This window comes from Columba livia, chromosome 1 (assembly GCF_036013475.1).
Source record: "Columba livia isolate bColLiv1 breed racing homer chromosome 1, bColLiv1.pat.W.v2, whole genome shotgun sequence".
Classification (NCBI taxonomy): Eukaryota; Metazoa; Chordata; class Aves; order Columbiformes; family Columbidae; genus Columba; species Columba livia.
In genome coordinates this window covers 182,000,789-182,022,159 of record NC_088602.1, presented here as the reverse complement: position 1 = coordinate 182,022,159, position 21,371 = coordinate 182,000,789, and the positions used below count along the sequence as shown (strand labels likewise).

Below are 21,371 nucleotides of genomic sequence, written 5' to 3'. Positions count from 1 at the left end.
ATAAAATCTAGGTATCAACCTGTGGAAGAATGAAAAATGGAAGTGTTTATCATCTCTGTGTACAGACAAAGATACACCAATAATCACGAGAATAATATAGACTCAGTATAAAATCTCAAATGTGTACACGGTTCGGTGGTGAATTCACAGAATCATAGAATCACAGACTGACTGGGGTTGGAAGGGACCTCTGGAGATCATCTAATCCAACCCACATGCTAAAGCAGGTTCACCTAGAGAAGATGGCACAGGAATGTGTCCAGATGGGTTCTAATGTCTCTGGAGTGGGAGACCACAACCTCTCTGGGCAGCCTGTTCTAGTGCTCTGGCACCCTCAAAGTAAAGAAGTTTCTCCTCATGTTTAGATGGAATCTCCTGAGCTTCAGTTTGTGTCTGTTGCCCCTCAAGTTCCAGAACAACTGAATCAAGTTGCTCAATGCCTCATACAACCTGACCCTGAATGTTTCCTGGGCCAGGATACCTACAGCCTCTCTAGGCAACCTGTTTCAGTGTCCCACCACCTCATTGTAAAAAAATAATTCCTTATGTCTAGTCTGAATCTACCCTCTTTTAGTTTAAAACCATTACACCTTATCCTATTGATACTGACACTAGTACAGAAGAACAATGCATCTAGTGCACCTGTGGATGTGCAGATGCATAAACCTGTATGACTGTGAACTGGCATCTGCAAGGTGCTTAGATTCATTCTGTGCTCTCTGTCTCATCCATTCTTCCACATTTGCCTAAGAATTTTGCATAGGCTTCCTTGCCAGCAGCAGTTCAGGAACTAACACCAGCCATTTGGTCAGGCAACATCTGGACCCAAACCAGACGTTTATTTGTAAATATTCTTTAAGTGTGGCTTTCCTGAAGAAGGCAAGAGGAAGGAGACTTAGCTCTCTGCAATTAGCTGTGAAACAAGAAAGTCGCTGGTCAGAGTATTTGTACATGTGAGGTCTGACAGTACATTGTAGTGATACACAGTTATTCAACATGAATGTTCCTGTGTATGGGCTAGGTCATATTCAGTTTGCAGTTACAAATGCTGTTAAAATACTGTGTCCAGAGATTCATCTCCCAGTAAATAACTTTATATTAGCCAATGTGCATTGTACTTCTCTCAAAAGAATTTACACTTAAGATTAGCTAAACATGCTAGGCAAAAAGCAAATATCACCCAAATAATAGGTAGTTATATTCTCACTCTTCTAGGAAACTCTTCAGGTAAATCTTGGTCTTGGAATATCATTATTAATCCAAGTACTTCTTCCTTTGCTAGAATTGACTAAGAAAAAAGATAAAAGCACTAGAATGATTATAGATTCCATTTTCCATATGCACTGCAAGTATGGTAATTACTATGCTTTCTTAATTGTTAATCCTTTGGAATCAGTCTTTCTAGAAACACATTTTCCCTATCTAGACTTGCAAAATTTGATGTAAAGTGGGATAACCTTATTAGTAATAAATACTGTCTCTGAAGGTCAGAATCATTCTCAAGGGTAATACAACTAACTAATAATAAGTATAAACAAGCATCTGTTCCAGATGATCCAGGAAAATGCCTCCTCTTTCTACTACCCCTCTTACATGAATGTAAGAATGAGTCTTCTGGAGCAAGTGCAGTAGGCAACAAGAAATCGTTCTATGGTCAAGAGTTGGCTTACGAAATGTCAGCAGTTCAGTTTCCTGCTTTTATTTTCATTTTTCAGCTCTTTATTTGGGCTGTTCTTCATACTATGCATTCTTTTCTTCTCCTTTCAGAAACAGACTTTTATAGAAAGGAATACTTCATGAATCCTGGTTCTGAAGATGTTTGAAGAACATCCTTCTTACATAACTGTTTTTCTAATATGAAACCTCTGATATATTTTGCATTTACATATAGTTGTCCTGATAGACAAGTTTCTCATTCCAGAGCTGAACTGCTGTTGATTCCAGGGCTGAAAAACAACTGCTGTTACTTTCTTTAAAATGTCCTATAAAAATCAGAAAATGCACAATGTAATGCAGTTCAGGCTATTTGTTTCTTTTCTAGGTATCACATCTGAGTTCCATTGCCAATAGTTAAACACTCAGCTCTTATAAACATCCTTACCTAATTTTTCTGTCCTTCACCCTTACTTGATTTGATTGTGACAGTGATAGTGCAGAGAGAGGCTGTAAGAATGCATAAGTGAAAAAAAAAATATTACATGGAGTGTTCAGTTCTTATAGGTAAAGCAGCTGAGATTCTTCTAACAGTGGTTTGTGTTGAAAAGCCAGATGCCAAAAGGCATCTCCTCTGTCTGACAATCCTGATAGCCTTGTTCCTGCCTCTCTCTGTTCTTTAAACCGTATAAACTGTACTCTTGTATTTAGATTAAGTGCATTTCTTAGCTCTCTGCAAAAAATTCCCTTCCTTCTGCCTTTACCCTCCTGTCTGTGATGTTGATTCTTACAGGAAAAAATTGTTTTGCTGCTGTTGAATTGCTAACTGTCACACTTGTCATAAATGTGATGGATAGCTGAGTATGATTGTACTAAAAATTACTATGTTTTCATACGCCGAAAGAGGTAAAGAAACCATATTGCCCAATGGGTCATTGAGGGCATGAACAGATGCTTTTTTTTTATTTTACGTCTCTCTAAGTGCATTTTGTACTCTGATACTTTTATGGATGAATATATTCCAGCTCTGGCCTCCATAAAGTGTCCAGTCTAGTTCTGTTCAGCTCCTTTCCACTGCAACAATCCAGTTGCAGTCCATTCATTTTCATTGCTGGTGCTGTTGTGGCAGCAGGATAAGTAAGGATTTGCTTTTCCTTTAGTTAGCTTTCATCATGCATAAATGTACTTAGAAAGAGAATAAAACCCTCTGCCACAAAACACAGAGGGAGCTTTTTCTGTGCTGAAATAATAAAGAACAACTATATACAGTGAGAACCAAATGCATGCTGGATGATTATTGATTGAATATTTTATGTGAGAAATGTGTCAGGTGCTGAGAAATCAAACCAAACACACTGATTTCCTAATACACTTTTTATGTGGAAATCTTTTGAATAATATTGTAGAATATTTGCTTTTTAATGCATTTTTGGTGAAAATCTTTGCAATAGACCTACACAAACAAATTACAGGCTGGGCTTTTAAACTGAACTATCTTCATTTTGGTAATATATTAAGGTTATTTTCCCATCTCTCTCCTCTACATTTTTATTTTTCAACAGATAATAGGTACCAATAAACGAGGAACCAAAACTCTTCGCTTCAGATCTTTCCATACTCATCATCCTATTTCACATCCATTTCCCATAGCATATACCACAGCACAGAGTCAATCACAGCTAAATCTTTCCTTTACCAGAAACTTCTGCAAACTGTGGTGGATTCCCTAGTACTAAAAACTGACTGTAACAGAGAAGTAATTGTGTCCAGGGTGCTAAAGTTGCGTTGGTGATCTCATTAGGAAGGTTCAGAAATGACTTATTGTATTACTATGTATGACAATTTTTTATGTCAGAAAAACATAAAAGACAGCTTATTTAGAAATAAACAAGCTCAGTGCAAACTACACATCAGCAACCTGATAACTGGATTTCTTTAAAAATCTTTTATGCCTAGGAGTCACTAAATTCTGCATAGCAACAGTGTAAGTCACTCTGCTTTTCAGGAGTTGCTTAATATATCAAATTCTTAAAACACCAAATAAAAGCTATTTTGGTCCATAGAGACATCATGTGTCACCTGCAAACGAATACAAAATGACCTACCAACACTGTTGTTATATACAGTTATATAACAAGATCCCTCTTGCATCCTCAATTATTTGTTTCAGATCCTATTGCAGTTTCCTTTTCTCTTGACAGGCAAGAAAAAAAAAAATACAGACTGGAGAAGAAATAAATGCAAACAGTAATACTCATCAAAGAGAAATTTGAAAAATGTTGGTTTTCATTAATTTGAGAAACATTTATGAGGCATAGAGATTGGTTGTGAAGATATTTAGAATTCATAAGCATTTTCTGAATGCTTTGGATGTCCTATACAGAAATGACAGATTGTTTACATTGGCTGTTCAGTTCAACTGATCTTATGGTATTTCTGTTCGTTTACTGCCTGACAAATTTATTAGCAGGAGAACAGTGAGTGGAAAAAAAGCAAATAATACATTAATGAAATACCTGGATCCACAATATATCTACTGAAAGCATAATGAGCCTTAGCTATTCAGCTACCCAGTATTCACAAGTACAATACCTAGCCCTTTGAATTAAAACCAAACAAACAAACAAAAGTATTCAGTCTCCTCTCATCACTGAATCACCTTGTCATTTAAGCAGATCCTATGACTCATCAGAATACAGAGTTGTATGTCTTATACAGAAAATCTAGATGTGTATTCACATTTTGAATGCAATTATGTATATCCTAACCCATTTTTGCATTAACCATGCCAGCTTCTAGAATGTTCTGGCCTTCAAAGATGCACATTTTGGATAAGTATTTTCCTCAATGACATTATGTATTGTATAAAACAAATAGGTGCAAACACTAAATTAGCTCAGAGGTTTTGGTTTCTATTTTTGTTTTGCCTCAGAATTGAATAAAATGACTTTATTGAGAAAAAGTAACAGCATTCCTGGAACAGAGAGAGTGTTTTAGGCACTTCAATAGTAGGCATGCTATTTATCCTCAATTGTCTTCTGTAGCACATTGTCAATGGCTGCAAATAAAGCAAGCATAGTTACTGAACCTCTACACGAATTTTGGAAAGCTGATAGTGCTGCAAATGAATTAGAAATTCTCTCAAAAGAAAGAATAATAGAAGCAAGTCTCACACAAAATTTTTCACACAGTTAAGAGAGATACAGAAAGTACAAAATAGAGGTTCTGCACAAGAGAGTGATTTAATCAATGTCAGTCTAACCAAGCATCTTCATTGCCAGCTGGCATAAGTACAAGGAAAGACTGTGTGGCAATTCTATTTTTCTTTGTTTCTTTTACTTTGGAAACACCACTGTGCTGTTTGTATTTTATGCATCTGAGTGACAGTTAAAAATAGGAGTAGACATATTGGGACTTTGTCCCTAAAGCTTTCTGTAATGAAGTCTAGGTTAAGTATTTATCGGATGCTGTACTGATTTCCTAATTGGCAAAACTGCTCCTGCTGCTCAATTTGCATGAGAACACGCAGAATGATATCTTTTTCCTTGAGGAATTCTTCTGGCAATACAGAAACACCAAATACCTTGTAGGAAATTTTAGAATTCAATGAAATTGCATGAGGATACAAAGAAACAGGCAGAGTTATATTTCCCGAAGTTACTTCCACAAAATTAGCATCCTCTTAGCTCTAAGGAACATTTTTTATTAGAATACTTCCTCACCTACTTCTATCAATTGCTTTTTTCTAGATTGTCCGTGTCTGGATCTAAATATTATAATTTCAAACCACTGCCTTTGGTGTTATCATAATTGTTATTCTGTCTGCTCCAAGAGAGAGGGCAGGTTTGCAGAACTTCTCTCCCATTTCCAGAGGTTACTGTGTCTACAGTCTCTAGCCCTTCCCTCTCTGCTTTAGCGCCCTGTTCCTGCAGGAAATTGCTGAACTGTTAATTTGTTGACTAAGACTCTACTGATTGCTCCATTTCAGCAAAATTGTGCTAAGTCAAATACAAAAGAAGACCAACCTAAATTAGAGCCACTAAGGTCCCTTTCTGTCTCTTGTCTTATGGGCATATGGGTGTTCGCTGTCCTTTGTGTTGGTACTCAGGCTTGTATGATACTATTTTCCTATATTTTCAAGCTTTGTCAAACCAAACTGCTTCAGAATAAATGCAGAGCAGAACCAATGCTAACACCAGCTTAGAGAGCACTGCATGGTGGGATCCAGAGTGGGAGCACAAGCGAAGTTGATTTAGGATGACTGAGACTCCTATGGCCCAGCAGTAATCCAGCTGGTTTTGACTGAAATGAAGGAACGCCTCACCACAGAAGAAACTTCTTCAGCATATTTGTAGCCAGAAGCTGTAACTGTGTTGGGAGTAATAAACTGCTAAAGAAAATGTAGCCAGGAAAGGGTAGCCATGTACTATTTAAACTCACCTGAAGGAGGAGAGTGAAAAACAGCAGCAAGAGTTAATCTCTCCTAGAAGAGCACATCTGTCGACAGACGTAGGCTTCAGTATTCATTTCCTGGCCCATTCTCTCTTTCATTTCTTCTCTGCTTTGGATTAAATAAGCCAAAACTTCTCATATGCTGTAGGAAACAAAACAAGTTGGAAAATTCTGTCATTTTCTAAACAGTTGTGAATGCCATAAACTCTTATGCCTTGGTGCATGTACTGAATTTGATGAAGCCTGTCTAAATGGTTCACTGTGTGTTCCTAGAGAGCAGTTGTTACGTAATTACATAATATATTATAAAACTACTAAATCATAAGGTCTCCACAGAAAAAATATATTTTAGGTAAATAAAACTTATTTTCTAGTAAAGATTTTACTTTGTATCTTTAGGGCCAAATATTTTTTTTAATCTTGCTGTTTTTAAAATATGGACTTGATAAAGGTTCGGCGTATGCTCAGAAATGTCACATACTGAGGGAACTGGGGCTGTTTAGCCTGGAGAAAAGGAGGCTGAGGAGAGACTTTATCGCTGTCTACAACTACCTGAAAGGGGGTTGTAGCATGGAGGGTGTTGGTGTCTTCTCCCAGGTAGCAAGTAACAGGATAAGAGAAAAGGGTTGTGAAGCACTGGAGCAGGCTGTCTAGGGAAGTGGTGGAGTCACCATCCCTGGGGATGTTTAAAATACCTATAGATGAGGCTCTTAGGGACATGGTTTAGTGCTAGATTTAGGTTATGGTTTGACTCGATGATCCTGATGGTCTCTTCCAACCAAAATGATTCAATGATTCAATGATTCTATGATTCTATACAGAACACGAAGAATCACTCACAGAGGCTGTTTTCTATGAAACAGGAAGAAGAATAAATGCTCTTTTAATGAGCAAATCCACCCAGCCCAAATCTCTGCCAACAGTTAAACATATATTTTGGCAGATCTAAATCTGAAAGTTAAAAAAACAAAACAAAACAAAACACCCCACAAACAAACAAACAAAGTAAGGAAATTAAAGTAAAAAACCCCCCCAAAAAAACAACAGGCAAAAAATCCTTCACAACTTTGCTTCACAACCCCTGTTATCCAAAGGTCCCAATACCAATAATCTAATAACAAAGATATTACTTGAGCATGAGGAATTCTAACCATTGCAAAGAGCAGTAAAAAGTTCTGAACTTTCTCAAGAAAGCAGAGGTCAGATTGTTATGAATCTTTAGTTTGTTTACAATGGGTTTAGCACTTGTATAAGCAGACTGTCTTGTGCTGACTCCCCTCGGAAAGAGGCACTTCATACCCATACCTAAAGTAATAAATGTTTCAATTGAAGAGGATTATCTCCTCCCTCTTCTGCTTTGCCTGAACAAAGCAGGAGGTGGAGAAAAGGAGGGTGAGATAATCTGTTTAGCATGCAACACTTCACACCTGCCAGGTAAGTAAGAAATGCTGCATTCCAGGTGGATTAGCACAGCAGTTCTTCTTTGGAGTGGAATAAAATATTTTCAGAAACCAGACCAAGCCCTTGGGACTGAATTCCAGTTAAGGTTCTGCTATCTAATTATTTCTTATATACCTGCTGCTTTTGTATGTTTTCTGAGTAAGTCAGTAGAAATGTGGAATGAAAATAAAAATATGAGTTTCTGGGTTTTTTTGTGTATGGGTCATGAGAAATACTAAGTAGGTTGATAGGAATTAATGACAATTAAATAACATTTTGTGATTTAATGATACACACTTCACAGTGGAAATCGAGAGGCAGAGGAGTTTTCATGAAGCCCACATGCCATACAATGAATGGCCCCTGAATAGAAAATATCTTAAAGGAAGTTCATGCTAGTTAGTGCAATAGTATCTCAACGGTGCAACTGAATAACCTGTGATATACTCTGCAACTGACTCTTATAGTCATGCTTGTATTTTTCAGGTCTTCCCATTGTATTTTATTGCATAGAATAAAATATCAGTTTTTAAAATATTTTTAAACAGTATAAAAGCTGATATATATTTTGGTATTATATTTTAGCCATTCTGCCCAGAATTCTTTTTTTTGAAATTGAAGAAGTGGGTCTAATCTGAACAAAAGACGGTGGGTGTGGAAAAGAGATCCTGGAAGCTCCAAACAGCAGGAGGAACATAATCTCTTATTCTCTACTCTTCACAGTATCACAGTATGTTTGGGATTGGAAGGGACCTCAAAAGATCATCTAGTCCAATCCCCCTGCTGGAGCAGGAACACCTAGGTGAGGTCACACAGGAACATGCCCAGGCAGGTTTTGAATGTCTCCAGAGAAGGAGACTCCACAACCTCCCTGGGCAGCCTGTTCCAGTGCTCTGTCACCCTTACTGAGAAGAAGTTTTTTCTCAAATTTAAGCGGAACCTCTTGTGTTCCAGCTTGATCCCATTACCCCTTGTCCTATCATTGTTTGCCACCGAGAAGAGCCTGGCTCCATCCTCATGGCACTCACCCTTTATATATTTATAAACATTAATGAGGTCCCCCCTTAGTCTCCTCTTCTCCAAACTAAAGAGACACAGCTCCCTCAGCCTTTCTTCATAAGGGAGGTGCTCCACTCCCTTAATCATCTTTGTTGCCCTACGCTGGGCCCTCTCCAGCAGTTCCCTGTCCTTCTTGAACTGAGGGGCCCAGAACTGGACACAATATTCCAGATGTGGTCTCACCAGGGCGGAGTAGAGGGGAAGGAGGACCTCTCTCGATCTACTAACCACCCCCCTTCTAATACACCCCAGGATGCCATTGGCCTTCCTGGCCACAAGGGCACAGTGCTGGCTCATGGTCATCCTGTTGTCCACCAGGACCCCCAGGTCCCTTTCCCCTACACTGCTCTCTAATATGTAATTTCCCAACCTATACTGGAACCTGGGGTTGTTCCTGCCAGATGCAGGACTCTACACTTTCCCTTGTTAAATTTCATTAGGTTATTCCCCGCCCAACTCTCCAGCCTGTCCAGGTCCCGCTGGATGGCAGCACAGCCTTCTGGCGTGTCAGCCACTCCTCCCAGCTTAGTGTCATCAGCAAACTTGCTGATAGTACACTCTATTCCCTCGTCTAAATCATTAATGAATATATTGAATAATATTGGCCCCAGTACTGACCCCTGAGGCACTCCACTAGATACTGGCCTCCAACTAGACTCCGCACCATTGACTACCACTCTCTGGCTTCTCTCCTTAAGCCAGTTTGCAACCCACCTCACTACTCTATAGTCTAGACCACACCTCCTCAACTTAGCTGTGAGGATGCTGTGGGAGACTGTGTCAAAGGCTTTACTGAAGTCAAGGTAGACCACATCCACTGCTCTGCCATCATCCATCCACCTTGTTACATTGTTACATCTTTATTCAGATTTTCTGTTACCTTGTTCCATGAAACTTGCAGATAGCATTAGAGATGGATGAGATCATCTATGACTTTCTCCATATCTATCTGTGCTGCTTAAACACAGGCATCTGGTAGACTCCAGGCAGGAGAACACAGGGAACCTTGTGATAACAGATGCCTGTGTTCATTTAGCTGAATCATGCTCTACCTTGGTTACAAGAAGTGGGTTTCAGATTAAATCCCTGTTTTCCCATAGGCTTCTAATATGGACAAATAAAGAACACATTGCTTCTCTTCAAGAGGGACATAGCTAAAACAGGTCATCTATCACCTTTCTTCTGCCCAGGGTGAATAGGGTTTTCGCCTTCTCAGTCAGAGGTACAGTGTGAAAACCCATAATGTCCTCAGGCTTGGTAACAGTCTTGGATGTTGAACAGTTGAGAGATTCCCCTAGCTGGAGAGACCTCATTCATGTAGCCTCTGTATGGTTTACTTCAGTACAAAGCTACCTCAGGAGCTCATAAATTTGAAGTAACTAGGTATTACTCTTAGAATCATGGAATCATAGAACCATAGAATGGTTTGGCTTGGAAGGGACCTTTAAAGGTCATCTAGTCCAACCCCCCTACAATGAGCAGGGACACCTTGAACTAGACCAGGTTACTCAGAGCCTCGTCCAGCCTGGTCTTGAATGTTTCCAGGCATGGAGCATCTACCACCTCCCTGGAAAATGTTTTCCTGTTTTTCACCACCCTCAACGTAAATAATTTCTTCCTTGTATCTAGTCTGAATCTACCCTCTTCTAATAGCCTTGTCATATTGACTGTGCAGTCTTTTACCTAACTACTGAGAAGAGGCATTATTTATACTTGCTACATATATATATTTTTAATTCCATGATTCTTAATATGCAGATGCATAATTATGCCTGCTATGGTAAAATTAGTGGAGATAAAAGTATCATAAAATAATATATTGTTCCTGTGATTTTCATACTCATTATCATTCTATCTGGGAGACAAGAAACATCAGAGTAGCTAATTCAAATACTACTGTCAATTATTAATATTTTGCTTTCTTTTAGAAAAGAAAATAAAGAAACCCAAACAGTAGATAACCAAGAATACAAATACAGAAAAATAAATACCCTAAGAAAAATCTAATGTTACTTGTCCTGTCTCTTCCCCTCTAAAAAATGTCAGGGAAGTCTAGAGAGAAGAATTCATGGTTAAGTGCTGCTATCTCGTTTTATTGTACAGGATATGAATAGAAAGAAACAAACTCAGAAAATACAATGTCCTGTGACAGCTGGAAGGGGAACGAACAGTTTGTGTTTCCTTTGTCTCTGTTGGTCTCATTTTGTTCTCTAAATTCAATATTAGGAAGGAGATACTTTACATGCGGTGCTGTTCATAATAATCACTGTAAATGAAAGTGAATGAAAAGGAAAGCTGACTATTAATCTATCACATTTGTGAAACTACTGTTTCTGAAAAGTGGCAGTGGGTGAAAGTACAACATCTTTGCAGTATAAAAAAAATTGCAGATGAAGACAGGTTCTCTGCTGTCTCCTTTGATTAAAATAGAGTTTGTGAGGAAGCAAGATTGCATATGGGGATTTGATCACAAAAGTAATGTTGGCAGATGCTTTAAGAAAATATTTTAAACTGCATGTTAGAAGATCTGGAAAAGTATGATGGAAGCTTAAGTAATGCCAGTAGATAAAAGATTACACCATATAAGATCTATGAACACAGCACAGACAGTGTTAAGACATGAAATTGTTACAAAGTAGTAGTATGGAGGAAAAAGAGACAGTTTATGATAGTTTTTCTTTCTTCTGTCTTTCAAATAAGAGAAGAGCCACTAATAATAAATCTGTAATAAAGGTCTTTGAGCACTGCATGAGATCTTGAAGACATCCCCAAAACTGAAGACTTTAAAAAATTTATCTCTGTTTCTCAATAAAATTGAAGCAGTAGCTATCCTACATTCTGCCAGATGTGATGACGGTAAAAATTCCACTATTTATACTCATTAAGTATAAATTGAGTTGATTATTAGTGAGAGATGATAGAACAAAAGTCCAGTCAAGGTGTCATATAAAAAGTTGGAAGGCATTTTGCAGTCCAGTTCCTCTATGTTAAAGGATCTGACAGAAGTTCCCCTTAAGTACAAGGGGACTTGATTTGATTGATTTTTTTTTTTTTTTTAATGAAACTAAACTTTTCCCAGTGGCAGCATCATCAGACTCATGTACTTAGAAAGCCAAAAGCATGTGGATGGAATTTAAAATGTAGCAAGTGCCTAATGCAAAAGCCAGTGTTGCAGACAGTGACAAATGATAATTAAAAACGCTCCAACAATACCAAAAAACCCTAAACAACACCCATCCCACCCAAAAATACGTAATAAAAAAAAAAAAAAGGAAGAAAATACATTTTAAGATCCAGAAAATAAAAATAATGTGAACAAATTACAAAAAACAATGAATTTCAGACAGGGGCAAAGCTGACTAGGAGTGGAGAATAGATTGAACTAAAAGAAAATCAGTCTAGTTACCAGAAAAAGCTCTTATGGAATAAAAAAATAAAAGTAGAGCAAGAGAAAAAACAAACAAACAAACAAACAAAAATAAAAACAAACAAACAAAAAAAATAAAAGAAAATAAAAGAAGGGCTAACGGGATTAGAGATTGAGATTTTGAGAATACAGAAAAAAGATGATCTCAAGTGGTGAAGGGAAGAAGTTGTCCAGAAGAATCCAGTGAGCCTCAAAAACCAGAAATCCCATGATTTTATATGACTTGGAAAGATGATCAACCAGATCTTCTACTATACCAGAGCTTGAAGTTTACATCATTCAAATGTATACAATGTGTGGATGAACTGTTTTATACCTCTCTGTTCTACTTTGTTTTCTAGTGAGCATATCCTTGTCACGTGATCTTTATATTAAATACTGATGTAAATTTGCACCACTGTGGTAGTTAATCTTTTCACCTTCTCAGATGATTTATTACCTAGGCAGGAGGTAATAACACTTAAAGTAACATTCAAAGCTTAAAATCTGAAATAAAAATTAAAGGCAAAGGGAGTCTAGATACATGCACAAATTCATTCTGTTTGCATTAAAATTCAAACGACTTTCTATAGTTCTTGAAATAATATTAAAAACAAGTTTAGACTGAATGAAAACTTTCTATTTAAATACTTCAATGTTTCTTACATTGTGGAAATGTTTTCCAGTAGTTTTGTTTTCATTGCTGTGACAGTGAATACAGAGGAACTGAATGTTATGCAAAAGCTCTGCCTTTCTGAACACTTCTGCTATCTTTGACACTTTTAAGAGTATTTACTATTTCAAAAGTTCTCAAAATGTCAACATCAGTAGCTGTTTGGCAATTTAATCCAGAAAAATGTTGTTTATTATTCTTCAAGGAAAATCAGTGATTTTGAAGAATTCAAGCTCAGATTCCTCAATTATATCTCACGCTTTTTTCAGTTTTTAGCCTGGGAAAAAATCATAGTTTCACAGTAACGCATTCTGTCTCTAAATAATCAAGAAGCTTGCAGTCATGCAACTAAATCCTCATTTTCATGTTTCTTTCTTTTTGGAACAAATTAAACACAATTATTAACAGTAACAGTTTTCTTAGTGCAAGATAAATAAACCTATTAAATTATATTTTGTTTTGTTTTACTGTAAGTGAGTCTATATTATTTGTATATTTTGTGGGGTAATTGATTTTGTTTGTACATCAGTGCATTTGATATTTCTTTCATTGATCCTGTGCACTTCCCTTTTCACTAAATAACAGTCCTGACTGGTATGTTACTACATGTAAAATACTTGGACTCCTATTAAGTTTTGTGAAGAATTCCCAATGTCACCCTTGGAGATCAAGTGAATTGAATATTCTTCCCTATTATTCAAGAGCTGTACAAAATTGTTCTGCAAGCTTTCAGAACAATACTAGCAGAATTCTTCAGATAATTACAAATATTGCATGTCTTTTCTATTTAACTGAAATAAACTGCATGACTGACTGAACAAATAAATAAATAAACAAACCCCAAGCAGCATGCAACTTTACTGCTGCCTAGCCAAACTCAACATCTGTGTGTAGCATAGACTGAAGCCCTAATGTGGTAATAATAACATAAAAATGAAGCAGTAGTTTAAACACTTAGTCTGTAGCATTACTTTCAATGAAGGTCACTGACTATCGAATTATGTGAAATCTGGCTTGGAATCTCTTGTACTTCCATAGTATTTTGAAGTACCAAAAAGGCCATGAAAATAAACTATTTTCTTCTATCTGAAAGCAACAAGAATACTGAGGTTAACGTAGCTGCTGTGGAAAACAAAAAACCAAAACCAAACACAAAACAAACAAGCAATCAAACAATAGAATAATTCTGGCATCTTGTTTTAATGGCTACAAATTATTTGATTCTGCATTAAAGCTATAGTAGTCTCATTCTTAATGTGATGCTTCTAGTTCAGAATGTGTCAGTGAAAACCTTCTAGCCTTATGCTTTAGGCAGAGCTGTTAAGGGATTTCTTCACCTTTGAGTATCAGTCTAGGCAGTTGCGCTTCCCTTGAGCTAACCCCTGCTTATCTGAATTTTTTTGTCTTGATATTCAAAATCCATTATAGGACTATCATACCTACCAGATCAGTCACTTTCCTTTATAGAGATATATCCAAAGTAATTGGAACAATGAAACTGTCTGTAATTAGATACCTTCTTGCTGGCAGAACTTAAATTAACTGGACCAGAACTACTGGATTTGCTTTTAATAAGAAATTACCACAGGCTCCAGTTTTAAAAAATAATAAAAAAAAAAGCTCATAACTCATCTTCCCAGTTATTTTCCTTTCTGACTAATGTTTTGTGAAGCAATCAAATATCTCCCTAAATTTAAAGTGCAAATAATGATTTAAAAGCCTCTGTTACCACTGAAGAGCATCTGTCTTTGAGTGCCATACACTGCTTGTGGTGGAATGATAAGAGCTTCATCACAGAGAGCCCACATTAGTGCTTTGATTAAGTGTCTCCCTTTTGTTTCCATTTTCAGGACCTTCTGCACAATAAACTGCTATTCTAAGAAATAGCCTTCTGCTACAATCCCCTTTAGAACTGTAAGAGCTGTACAATGCTATCCATCAGCCAATTGAGTAAAGTAAAATCTGTAACAACAGTCATTAGTAGATGATGTAGAGTCTCTTTCTCCTCTCACTTTTGAAACCTGGATTTCTTTGAAAGCAATTGTTTATTGTGCTATGATGGGACTAGGGCAATGTGTTTAGCTGGATTATTGCAAATCACTGTTTTTCAAAACTGATGAAAACAATGCACACCCTTCTGATGAAATAAAGTGTTTTGTGTCTACTTTTGCCTTCTTTCAGCCTTGCAGCATTCACGCTGTCTCACTTGCTGGTGCAACAAGTTCAGCCTAAATACTGAATGTAACAATTTAATTAGAGTTTCTGTGTTAAGAAATTGCGTATTTCAATGGGAATAAATAAAGTGTAGGGAGGTCCTTCTAGGATATACTCTTGCCAAGAGTATGCTAAGATTATTTCAGAATATTCTGTGTTTCATACAATGTAGATGTACTTGGGGGAATCTGTGGATGGCAAGCAGCTAGGTGTTGCACTACAAATTGCAGCCTAGGCTACCTCTATTCTCCACAAGTTGTTGGATCTATATTTTAACAGCCAGTTCACAGGAAAGGAGTCCAGAGCAAACATGGCATGCAATTTAGATGGACTACAGAAACACACCATTTATATGAAGCAAATAAGGTCTTGATGGTCTAAACAATTAATTATTATTAGACTATCTTCACTGATAATAACATTCATAATCAAAACCATCCAATTAGTACTATTCATTTCCTATAATGATAAAAAACTAACACAAGCAAATCTCACCCTTTCACTGTTCCTTTGGTCCTAAACTTGTCCTCCCAAGGTCACGTTTCCTACTGTAGCGAAAGGTGAGGCATGAATTAGAACATTTGAGTATCTTTGCTGGGAGGTGCATGATGCTGATGTTGAGAAAAGGGGCATGTTGCGGGGGGTGGTGCAGGGGAAGACAAGAGGTGGACGTGTACCAAGTCATCTAGGAGAGAAAAAGAGCAGTTTAATGTAAGAGGAATATACTTACTTCTGGAGGATAAATGCAAGATTTTGTCATGCTACTATTCTGTGCCTTGGTCAGTATCTGAAGTCTGCCTTGCATGAAGAAATAATTAGGTTTTGTTTCATTATTCTCTGCCCAGTTGGCAGTCATCTTTTCCTGTTTTGTTTGCAGTTAGAGTGGCCACTGTCCAGCTGGGGACATGAATAGTTGTGTCCATATTAACAACATTTATACAGGTTCTACTACATCAACATATTATCCATCCAGGTGTAAAACTGGAGTGTTGTTAGTCTCTTCACTACATGCAAGTTTCCTCATTCAAGAACACAGATGGAAAGCATCAATGCAAAATCCAAATGTGGCTAAACATGTAGAGAATGTTGATGGTGGGGTGGAGGCAAAGGGCCAAGATGCAAACAGAGAATTGGGTGTAGAATACATGAGAACATAAACATACTCTGTATGAACACATTCTCCTTCCAACTGACAGCAAATGAACCTGTTCCTTTACTTTAAAAATCACCAGAAAAGCTATAATTTCATTTAATTGTGATATATCGCAACATGAATTTTTCAATGGCTTGTGATCCTATTAAGGCTGTCCAATTTCAGCATCTGGTTGCTGATGAGATCAGAGAACTGACTCTTGGATGTACAGAGCACTCAGAAAAGACTGCATAAGGTACTCCTCACTGCTGAGTTTTCCTTTCTCTTCACTCACTCTGTTGGAAGAGCTATGACTACAAATTCCATCAGGTAAGGTTCTGGGTAGACTAAGTTCATATTATTCTTCCTTGCAGCAATTGTTCCATGAAATTAATCTAAAGGTGAAATCACTGGGTCAGAAGTCTCCATGTTTAAATCCACTTCTGTTGTTTATTACGTGACATTTTTATGGGCCTTTCACATTCCTTTGTTGCCACAGGAGCCACTGATTGAACAGAAGCTGGATTCACCCTCACCTCCCACAATGTTCAGTTAAATAAATCATGCCACAAGTCTTTTGGTATAAGCAACTGTCCAGTGTTAAAGTTGTTTTCTAGTCAAGTTGCAGCTTTACTTCCTTCAGAAAAACATGCAAAGTCTGAGAAAATCTGGAAAAGAGAAGAAAAGGAAGTGATAGTCTAGCTGAAGAAAACACTAATTAAAGTGTTTAACACTTTTTCTTACAGATTGTTTTAAGTGCCCATAAAGTCACTGACAGGAGCTAAACTGTTTCCAATGCAGAGCAGTGATTAAGTTCTGCCTTTCGTGTGTGACCTACATCAGTGGTCCTTATCTGCATTCTTGTGGAAGGTGGCTGATTAGAGGTGATCCCTCTGCTCTTTGAGAGGCCTGTCAATCCAGACCCCATTGAGGGTCACCCACTGGTGTCACTTCCATAGTTTCATAGCAAAATGTAGGCTGTTTGCAGCTCTGTAAGAAAAAGAACAAACCAAATAAAGAAACAAAACCCAACCAAACATACAAAAAAACACCTTAAAAATCTCTTGCACTAAAAAGTTCAGAAAAATGAAGAGCCACCTGGCAGTTTTGTGGGTGCCTAACCTATCACACCCTACCTGAACTGCCTGAAAGAAGGTTGTAGCATGGAAGGTGTTGGTCTCTTCTCCCAAGTAACAAGTGGCAAGGTGAGAGGAAATGGCCTTGAGTTGTGCCAGGGGAGGTTCAGATTGGATATTGGGAAAAATTTCTTCATGGAAATGCTTGGAACAGGCTGCCCAGGGAAGTGGTGGAGTCACTATACCTGAAGGTCTTTAAAAGACACAGAGATGAGGTTCTTAGGGACATGGCTTAGAGGTGAACTTGGCAGTGTACAGTTAACAGTTGGACTCGATGATCTTAAAGGTCTTTTCCAACCAAAATGATTCTACGAGTTTATAATATTTGTCTGAAAAAAAAAAATGTAATAAAGAAGGAAGAAAACTTGTCTAGGAGACAGAAAATAAAAAGTTGGGCTAATGTTTGATTTTCATCAAGACAAAACTTACTAGAGGTATGTTAGTAATTTCTTCAATAAGGGACTTGTTTTGTATATTTATTAAACATCTTAAAACAGAAGTCATTAGAGAAGGAGAGACATTTGAAGAGCAATGAATATCACTTGAATTAGTCGGGAACCAGAGACAACTTGGGAATTTCAGAGATCTACATAAGAGATGTGCAAAGATAATAGGATAACAATGAGATTTAGTATCAATGAATTCTAAGTATCTCTCACCACAGGGGAAAAAATAAAGGACCTGTATGCTTTAGTAAGTGATATTATCTGTCACTTTTCAAAAGGGATCTGAGATAATGTAGAAATCTCACTTCTACTCAATGTGCAACTGGTAGGAAAAATGCAAAGTTGTATTAAGAATGAAATCTTATCATGCTATCAGAAATCAACAGCACTGCTTCATTTGCGTTTCAATTATGCATGGAATACTCATCAGAAATATGACTATATGAAATAAATGGTTCTGAGAAGAGTGATAAGGCCATGAAAAACTTTCCTGTAAGTGACTATAGCAAGTCTGTTTTTTTGTTTTTTTTTTTTCTTTTAGAAAAGAGACAAGTAAAAGAACATATGGAAAGCGTTTTAAACACCATAATGAATACCATAATAAAATATGGACTAGTAAGTTCAGGAACATCAGTTTTTGCATTTCCTGAAGAAAGCTCTGTCTTTCTTCTCCATGGTACCCATGCCCATGTCCCTTGTCCTGCCATGTCCTAGAGGTTGTTCCAGGTGATACTCCATGATTCACGTACCTTAAGAGCAAGTTAATTTTATTTTTTCACTTCACAACTTTATTGAACATGACAAACACCCCCTACACCATTTAAGTGAACAGTGAAATGTATTGTTATATGGAGTTGCTGAGATCAAGAGTTTAGATTCAACGGCGATCTAATAAACTCAGTATTTAAAGTTGCCATTAATAATAGTAAATTTTATGGAAGGGATATATTAAAATTCACAGTTTAAGGTGTAAATCAATATCTGTACACTACCCAGCTGAAACCTATGGGTAGATACACACTTGACGCAGCAGTCTTATTTCTTATTTGAACACTTATGCTTTCATTGATGCTGCCAGATACAGGTTTATAGTGTTGTTCCTAGTGCTGACAGGTTACAGGACTGACATGAATTCAAATATGATTTCAAGAGACACTGCTACATTTTTGTCTTTTGTTTTACCTATCTTCATTCTTCTCTATGGAGGAGATATTTCAGGGAGATGGAAAACTCCGAAATAATCAATAAAAACCATTCAGATTCCTGGAATCAAAGTGATTTATTACAACTGAGCAAAGTCAAGGAGTATACTCATACTTATGTGTGAAAAATATTGTAGATATTGTGTGAAAATTCCATCTTTTAAAATTCCCAAGAAGCTTGTCATTAAAATTAACAGAATTTCTCATCACAATTCATTTTTGTTACAACAAAGTTTGAATAAAAATCTTAATTATCCTGTTTCCTTAGGACTCGATTTGTAAGCTGGACAGAATCTTCACACCAATAACTGATATGAACTCCATTTAATTCTCCACTAAGAAACAAGACAGACTGTCTCTCTCAGGTCTACATCACACACTAATTCCACATTTGCAAACCTCAAAGGTCACCTGGCTTGCTGTAGACACAGAGGACTGCACTTCGGAACACAGCTGAAAGGACCGAAAGAAGGAAGAAGCTCTCTCAACAGAGACTCATTTTGCATAGAGTGTTACACCACCAGAAAGTTTCTGGCACCCTTATCTGCCTTTACTGCCAATCAGACTGATAATATTGATGTGTAAATCTACACAGAGATCACCACAGTGCAGCAAAAAGTCCACTTTGTGGTTGAAATGTATTCACCTACCAACACCATAGCTATTTATTTATTTGTAGACTTCTGGCTTAAAACTTTAGAATCTGAAAAACTACAATGAAGGTAAAAATACTTATGAGATAGAAAATTTTATATTTTCTATAATGAAAGGGGAAACCAAGGATAGCTTTACTCTATTGCAAGCAATTATTTGGTTTAAAAGATGTATATTTTGGTTGGTATATTTTGATTGGTAGTTCTCAGTGACTTTGGTGATTTATACAGTAACTGTTTATTATTTGCTGAGACATTTTCACATTTATTTGGTAAATTTGCAAATGTATGAAATTGGCCGCATTTTTATTTTGCTTATGCAAAAGCCAAAACTTTTCTCATTAACATTATCTTTTGCTTCAGCTTCTCACTTTATTTTAGCTCTCACAGTAACTAAGCTTGTCAGGGAGTTTCAGCCAAACCAGCCAGATGCTCCTAACTCCCATAACATTTTGTAAAGTCCTCTTGTGGAGCCTTGAAAAATGGGCTGTATCCCAAAACAACCAAACTGAACCTGAAACACCAAACAGACAGTAAACAAAAGACAGACAGATGAAGAGAGGGAATATTTAGCACTTGAGGGATGAAAATCCATGTGCTTATTGCTCATGTTTTTGTTTCTACTGCTGGCATTCAAATCCTGGTTTGATTACATGAGAACTTCTAAGCAATGTTTAATTCTGTGTACTCATATGGTTAAGGCAGAATTTTTTAGCCTACAGTTAATGGTATTCAAATGCATTTGGAAAAAAAAAATAAAACAAACAAGAAAAAACAAACAATTTTCAACAGGAGTCTGAAATAAGAGTTTTTCCTTTGGAAGGTGAAATAGGAATTGCTCTTAATATAGGAGAGCTATCTGCCTACCAGTGGACCCAGACACATCCCAGCCCATCTGCAGCAAGTATTGAGCATCATCTTCATCCATGAAGTTAAACAATTTGGAGAGGGAGTGCAGCTGAAAAGCCAAGAAGCGCAGATACAGGTCAGGGAGAGTCGTATCTCTGGTAAGCCAGATCCCCTTATGAGTCGCATGGGAACTTTGCAAGTATGTGTTGTACCAGATACCTTTTGATTAACGTTTATTGATCAGATTGAGGAAACACAGTGGAAAATGTTAAAGGTAATATGCTAAATAGGTGGATATATAAGGTCTGGGTGCCAAATTTTTACTGTTTCACTTCCATCCACCAAGGTGCATGGGAAGTACTGCCATCTGTCAGTGTGATTAAAATTATTTTTAATACTTCAACTGGCTTGTGCCAGAATCCTTTGATTTGCATCTAATATGATTTTATGTTGATTTAAATGGTTTCATAATGATGTGGAAGGGGAAAGTGCATGTAGCTAGGTTCAGCTTTCTGAGGCTGTTAAGACAACACACTAAGTACCATTAATGAATACCTTACCAAAATGCAATGGTACTGTGTAGTCCCAAACACAGTACTGCTGCTGTTTGAAACAGATCATCAGTGCTGTAGAAAGTTGGGAAGGCCTTAGGACAGAGCTTTGTCAGGGTTACTCTGTCTGAAATTTTCTTGATGTGTAACTTCATTTAGCTCTGACAGTAATTTCACTAATTGGTCTGGTTGCTATGGCTAATTTGTTTTGCTTTTTTTTACCTCAATGTTACTTTTAGGTATCTAACAGGATCTAACAGTTATTATAGGCAAAATTGTGTGTTTATGACTCTTAACACAATGATGGTGTAGAAAAACACAGGTCTTGTAGGATGGCAAAGGCCTTGAGAAGCAGAGACGTAGAATGAGGTGCAGAGGACTACAGGCGTGGTGTGGTCAGTGATGGGGTCCGACTATTGCATCGCAGGCACCACAGCTATAATCAACTCACCTGCAGCTGCAGAGAAATATCAACCTGCAGCTGGAATGAAGTGATTTTAGGGAT

General features: G+C 37.2%; 1 long non-coding RNA gene across 1 annotated transcript in view; it reads left to right on the top strand.

Annotated features, from left to right (window-relative positions):
- LOC135578212 (uncharacterized) overlaps positions 1–21,371 on the top strand; it is a 55,241-nt gene that overhangs the window by 8,063 nt on the left and 25,807 nt on the right. The window lies entirely within an intron of this gene.